Source organism: Nannospalax galili, unplaced genomic scaffold (assembly GCF_000622305.1).
Source record: "Nannospalax galili isolate Female #2095 unplaced genomic scaffold, S.galili_v1.0 scaffold87, whole genome shotgun sequence".
NCBI classification, from domain to species: Eukaryota; Metazoa; Chordata; class Mammalia; order Rodentia; family Spalacidae; genus Nannospalax; species Nannospalax galili.
In genome coordinates, this window is record NW_008360320.1 from 966,428 (window position 1) to 973,759 (window position 7,332).

Consider the following 7,332-nt stretch of genomic DNA (forward strand, 5'->3'; position numbering starts at 1 on the left):
AGTGTTGGAAATGGTCTTAGTGTTCAACCTTTGTCATTCGTTCCTGGAGAGAGGGGAGAGGAGGAAAGTTTACAAGTTATAGTAAATCATAACAAATTTAGTGCCCCCATTAACTGCAGACAGAGAGGAAAGATCACAAGGTATGGTGTTAGTATGAATGGAACAAAAGAACTTGTATTTAAAGAAAAAAAAAGCATCGGTATTGCAAAGACTTTCCACAATTCCACATCCACCCTGAAAGCCCCGTCACACCACAGAAAGTACACTGACCAGTGAGAGAATAAAAGAGGCTCTGGAGGGGCCTGGTCCATGGTTTTCTTGCACAGCTCAACAGGACCTCAACCATGAGACTTACCCTTCTGACTTTCCTAGGCATCTGCTGCCTCACTGTATGCATTGTTGAAGGTGTGGCGGGCGGGGGGAGTCCCAGAAAGGAGTATATGTGTGAGTCTAATAACCCAGCAACCGTCAGTTAACAGAATCAAGACCTACACCATCCATGACCTACACCATGGAGAGCTCCATGAAAGCAGTAATTATTATTACCAAACGAGGACTGAAAGTCTGTGCCGATCCTCAAGCCAAGTGGGTGAAAGCAGCAGTCAAAAGTGTGGATGGTGGGAAGGAGCATGATGGAACCCAATCCTATAGGAACCCAAAGGTCCACCAGCACAGCTGTGACCCTGTCTGGGTAGTAGCCTTCTGTAACTGTGTTCCAGCCAGCCAATCCATCTCACTTCTCAAGATCGTGGACTTAATTAGGTTATGCTTACCTTTTATGAAAGTGCTGCATGAATAAAATTATTTTTATTTTTAATGTCTTTCATATTCACTTAAGTATTTTAATAAATATTATTGAAAAAAAAAACAAATTTGGTTTCTCAATATTCAGCCTTTCTTTCATTATCTGTCTATGAATGCAACCCACAGTCAGGTCACTTTCCTGTATCTTTGTTTCCTGACTTGACAAGTATTCCATATTTGTGTTTCTTTAGTGTCTAATTAGTTAAATCTATCCTAGCTAATTTATCATGTGTTCTCAGTTTGGGAAATCTTTTCATACTTTTACTTCCATGAAGAACTAGCTCGTAATCATTTTTTACCTTTTTCTAATGTTTCCTCCTCTAATGTTTTCTTTGAGTTCATATCATTTTCCAGTGATTTACCTTTGTTAAGGTTCAGATAGCCCTGCCCCCTCACCAACAGGGTCTCAAGGACTTCTCAAGCTCCTGAGAAAAGGAACCAAGCTGATAAGCACCCTGGTCTTTGAAGTCAAGAGAAGCAGACTTTTCTCCACTGTTTAGCCAACACAGCAGGCTTCCCCTTTGATCTCTAAAGTGAACAGGTTTTAACAGTCCCACTTTCCCACTTTCTACCACACAACTTTAAAAAAAAAAATACATCTTCCTGCCTTCTGAGGAAGCAGAAGCCTCCTCCTTTAAAAGACCCCAGCTCACAGACCGGGGCAGACATTTCCCCATCCCAGAAGGGAATCTGTCTCATGTGTTCCTTTGCTAATAAACTCTATTCCTTGGCTGGGTGTGGTGGCACATACCTGGAATCCCAGCACTCTGGAGGCAGAGGCATGCAGATCTCTGTGAGTTCAAGGCCAGCCTGGTCTACATAGTGAGTTCCAGGACAGTTGGGGCTACAGGGAGACTCTGTCTCAAAAAGACCAAAAAAGAAAAAAAAAAAAAAAAACCTCTATTCTGATGGAGTTTTATCTGTATCCTGGTGTTTTCTCCTGATCAAATGTATCTGTTCGTTCTCTGACTACTTTTTACCTATCAGATGGTGCCAAAACCTGGTTCTTACTTCAAGGGACCCGCCTGGACTTCTCCAGTGCCACTAACTTGGCTTTCAGGTACACTTCTTTTCTCTCTCTCCTCTTCCCAGCCCTCTGCTTTGCTCTCACCTCTTTCTGGCTCTCCTCACTGTAAACACTCTGCCTTGCCTGCATCTTCTTTTGATCTCCTTTCCATTGATTTTCACCACTTCTGGATGGCACTTTGGTCTCCATGATGGACCTGCTTCATCCGTTTGCTACCTCAGTCCCCCCCCACCACAGGCATCTCTCCCCCTCCCTCCTCCTTTTCCATGGGCCTGAAAGGTCTGCTGTCTTCCACCCTTTTTTCCTGTCTTTATCCTCTTCCGCTGCCTTTCTTCCTCACTTTACTCGGGATGATTTCTGATACCGTTCAATCCAACACATGCAAATGCTCTGTATCCTTCTCCTCTCTCTCTCTCCCTCGCATGTTAAAGCTTTCTACTCCCTGCTATGTGCCTGCCAGCCCACCACGTGTTTGACCTCTCATACAGGCTTTAAACCTGCATGACCCCAAGGCTTTTTTTTCCTTCCTGCTATTCACCCCCTGCAGGCAGCTACCAAGATTGCCAGCTCACCTGCCCTGGGGATTTTTTTTTCTTTAACATTCTAATGAAATGATAAGTTTCCAGCTGGGCCCATTCTTAAATTCTCTTATAAATGTGGCTAAGAACCCTTTAGGGTACTCTTTCTCCCCATTTTGACCCAACTAGCCTAAACCAGCTGGGCAACTTTGCTGGATCATTTAAAGAATTTCAGGTGGCTTGCCCCATTGACAAAAAAATGTTTTAAAAGCCTTTTTTTCTGCTAAACTTTTTCTCAGGAAAAGGGGCTCGAAATTTTGATATTAAGCCCTCTTGGGCATCAAGCAACTGGTGCTCAGTTGCCTACTTTTCTAACTAGACCTAACCATTTTAAATTTCACTATACATTAAAAGGTCACAGACACTGCTCAGGTGAGTCATATGCTTTCAGACCAACAAACACTGATTTATATGCCTTGTTCCTTTTTGCTGCCCTCATGAGTTTCCTTTCCAGCATAGCTTGTGTCTACAAATTAAGTGATCCTGAGAACTTGGCTTCCCATCACCATCACATTGGTTGGTGAGAAACATGGATTCCTTTGATTTGCTTTTCTATTTGGGACACACACACACACACACACAGACACACACACATGTATCTGAGGGTACTTTCTTCTTTTATATCAAGCCTAACCTGCTGGTACTAGGGGTACTTAGGATTCTCTTGTAATTTATTTTTGTTTTCGTTTCTTGATGATGTCATAAAATAAACAATGCATTTCTAGTTCAGACTAAGGGAATAATGCCAGATCTACACAATGTAAGGTTAAAATTTTAACATCATCTAGGGCCTGTTTCTAAAGGGGATTACTTTGCGTTTTAACTTCTTCTATGGTATATTTGCTGTTTTTTAAAGATGGTTGTTTTAAGTTTTTACATTGTTTGATATATTTATGGATATTTTAAAAGGAATTATTTTTAGGTTTTGACATTGAATGACATCTTTATCTGGTAATTTTAAAGGAATTATTTTGATTTTAACATCTTTTATATGGTATTTACTAATTTCTAAAAATGACTATTTTAAATTCCTACTGTTTTGTATAGTATATTTGTTAGTTTCTAAAGGGAACTTAAAGTTTTTCTAGCCATTTGCCTTCAAGGTACAAAGGGAGCTGACACTTTGTGATGACTAGACCTGTGAAGCACATGGAAATTTTCTGTACAACAGGGCCAAAACCTTACAAGAGACAAGCTACTACCAACACATAGTTACAACAATGAGAAGTAAAAAGTAATGGTCTACTTGAGTGAGAGGCTTGAGAGGCCATCTCTACTGGTCTTAACTCCTCCCCTTTCTACATTGTGATTCCTGTTTTTCTCTGAAATAAAGTTATTTCCCTCTCTGATACTCAGATGCTGTTCTGGATAATTTTAGTGTCAACTTGACATACTTGGGTTGAGGGAGCCTCAGTTGGGGAATTGCTTCTATTGGACTGGCCTGTGGCCCTGTCTGAGGGGCATCTTCTTGATAAGTGATGTGGGAGGGCCCAGCCCACATCAGGTGGGCCTATGTTGCATAAGAAAGCTGGATGAGCAGGGGCCAGGGGAGCAAGCCAGTAAGCAGTGTTCCTCCATGGCCTGTGCTCCAGCTCCTGCCTCCAGGTTCCTGCCCTGAGTTCCTACCTTGGGCTCCCTGATGAACTGCAACCTGGGAGATGTAAGCTGAATGAATCCTTTCCTCCCCAAGTTGGTAGTGGTCAGAGTGTTTTGTCACAGCAATGAAGAAACAAACCAGGACAGATGCTCTATATTTGCTTATTATGTTCCTGCCCCATCATTCCCTGACTGCTTTCTAGTTATAATGTCAGCACAATATTAATTATATTGGTAAATTGTCATGTGCTGTTTGAGCTCACTGAGACACTGACTCTGGAGATGGGATTGGCACTCCCACTTCAGGCTCAAGCCTATTATCTCAAGATGTGTCCTCCAAGACTTTTCCAGGTTCGGGCTGGCCCCCTGACCCTGTGACAAGGAGGAGAACAACAAAACAGCCTAAGAGTAAAGGCAGTATATAGTCGAGAACCGCTAAGGTGTAATTAATTTCAACAGAGGCTATTACTGACTATAATTAAACTAGCTAATGGAATTATTTTCAGTACTATTTAGATTTTACTTATTCTTAACCTAATCTGTTAATGTTTCCTTTTGTCTTTCCTGCCTCCTACAAGATTTTATTAAGTTCCTTCAGTTATTTAGCTCTTAAAAAAGAAAAGAAAAGATACCTCAAATCTATATGGAAACTTAAATCTTTCTGTAGACCACTAATTACTTATACAAAATGACATCTAAGCTGGTTGGGTAAAAATCCTATTTGTTGAAACCCATTTTTTTTTTTAGTTTACTTTCACAGTGTTTTAAGATGTATTCATTTTCTTTGTCTACTTCAAAGGTGTTTTGGTTTAAAAATGATAAAGCACATTCTCAACAAAGACTATATAACTATATATGTATATATAGTCAACATAAATTTATGCTTCTTAAAATTAATTTACTTGGTATCATATCAATTTTTAACTAAAATCTCATGCAAACTAAAAATGTTAAATTAACACCAACATATTTTTTCACCAAAAATATTCTCTCTTTAATCTACAACATGGTTCCTGATACTAAAATATATAAATTATCAGAAGTACCTCTCTCCCTATCTCTCTCTCTCTCTCTCTCTCTCTCTCTCTCTCTCTCCACTGCCCTTCTGGGGCTCATCTTCCCTCAGCCTCTACCAACCCTCAGGATCAACTTGTTCCACAAACTTCCCTCCCTTCTTGCTCACTGTTGTTTTTTCTGCTTTTCTCCCATCCCATTCCTTGTGCTTTGTCTCCATCTACTGGCTGGTAGCGCCACGCTCTCATTGCAGGGTTTTCCACTCCTCTCGCTTGCTTGAAATCACATGTGTGTTGGAAAACCCTTTCCTTTTTCTGGATATAGGATGCTATTTCCAGAGATAGGAACACACACTACTTCCTGTCCAGGACAGGATCGTGCCTTTCCTCTCCCCGATGATCTAATTGTGGGACACAGCCTTCTAGGACATGGAAATAACTCAAAAATAATAACTTGAACCTGCCCAACAAAAAAAGGGTGCTTTGTTTTGATGCCTGGTTCTCCTCGTTCTCATTTTTTATGACCGAATGCCAAACCCCTTCTCCTCCTACTCCCTCCCCATCTCTCTCTCTTCCTCATCTGCTGCACTTTCCTGCCCAGATTCATGATCCTGCCTCCACTCCCTATGAAGAGAGGATTTTCTTTGTCTCCCGTCTACTTGGTTCTCTCTCTACCTCTTACCTGCCTGCTCGGTTCTTTATCTCCTTTTAACTCTGTATTTAATCTGTCACTATGGGAACAACCCACTCAAAGCCTTAGAGTCTCACACCTCTTGCTTGTCTTCTTAAATCCTTAAAACAACTCGGACTTTCAGATACAATCAGGCCAAAACGCCTAAAGTTCCTGTGCACCACTGCCTGGCCTCAGTATGAGTTAGATAATAACTCTGTTTGGCCAGACACTGGAACCTTAAACTTCAATATTTTGAGATTTAGAAAATTTCTGCCATCGTAAAGGCAAATGGTTTGAATTACCATACGTCTAAGCTTCCTTTGATCTCTGTGCTAATCCCTCCCTCTGGGTCCCATTTTCTTCCCATCAGGTTCTTCTGGCTAAGACAGTTTCACAGGATCCCAACCCACCAGGGGCCTCCAACCCCCACCCCTCCACCTCAGCTTTTGATCCTACTATAGCAAATGAACTGCCTCTGATTAGGACCCATCCCCAACCTCCTCCTGCTCCCCAGCCTGAGGCACAGCCAAGTCCTCCCCATGCTCTCCCCTTGCTATACTCTCCCTTGCCTCCCATTCCAGGACCCAACCCAGCTACCCTCCTTTCTCCAACTTGAACTCCCTCTCCATACCACAACCTTTCCCCTCTCCAGTGCCACTCTAAGTCCATCACCTGCTCTCCTTCCACTATCTCTCCTCTGCTTGAGGAAATCTAATACCTTAAACACCTCCTTGCCAAATATTTCCTAGTCTCCCCTATTCTGGCTTCTAGCTCAAATAATCTGTTTATCCCTTCTGTATCTAACTTCTACTTTGATTCCAGACCCTGCCTCCAATACCCCTGCCCCTGTGTCCCCTCATGGACAGGACACCCTGTCTAAACAGGGTTATAGCACAATTTTCATTAATTGATTATAATGGAGGTTGTAAACATCAACTCAAAAATGTTTAACTATGTACCAACTGCTTTTTTCCACCTAAAGCACATAAGGTAAAAGATTTACCTAGAAACTTGTAAAACACAATATGTAGACAGGTATTATTAACATTACATTATCTTATGTATATAATTTAGATTCCATGTTCTTTTAGTAAGATGATGCTATGCTACACACTACTTTCTTCTGAGTAAAACAACTACCATCTTCATGACTTCAGCTGTGTCTACTAACAAAAAATCTTCACAATTGGACTTGTTGACTTAAGTATCTAATTAAAGGAGGAGGGGTATACTGGGTCATTGGATCCTCACCTAAGTATCCAGCTGCTCTTCCCAGCCAACTGTATGTAATTTGGCCCTAATCACATGATCTCCTGGGTTTGGGAGGACTAAAGTATATTATCTGGAAAAGGCTAGGAAAAGAAGGCTTGATCCATGCTGGGTTAAGGCTTTCCAATGTAAATACTCTCAGGTCACTCATATACCTCAGCAACCCCTCAGTCATCTCTGTAAGTAATCTCAGTAAATTCACTGGTTCCCCAGAAAAACTTTAATGTAATCAACCATTGATTTGATACTACAACCTCTCTAGGGAAAAAAACATTGCTTAGTATCCCCAGGAAAAGAAGTCTCACAACAGATGAAAAATTTGTTTGTTAATGTTATTGTGTCTTGTGGTTATTTAAAAAAGAAAATGGAAAA

The 7,332-nt window shown here is 41.2% G+C and overlaps 1 pseudogene; it reads left to right on the forward strand.

Moving 5' to 3' along the window:
* Positions 1-344: 344 nt before the first annotated feature.
* Positions 345-695, forward strand: LOC103727314 (annotated as a pseudogene).
* The last annotated feature ends 6,637 nt before the right edge of the window (positions 696-7,332 follow it).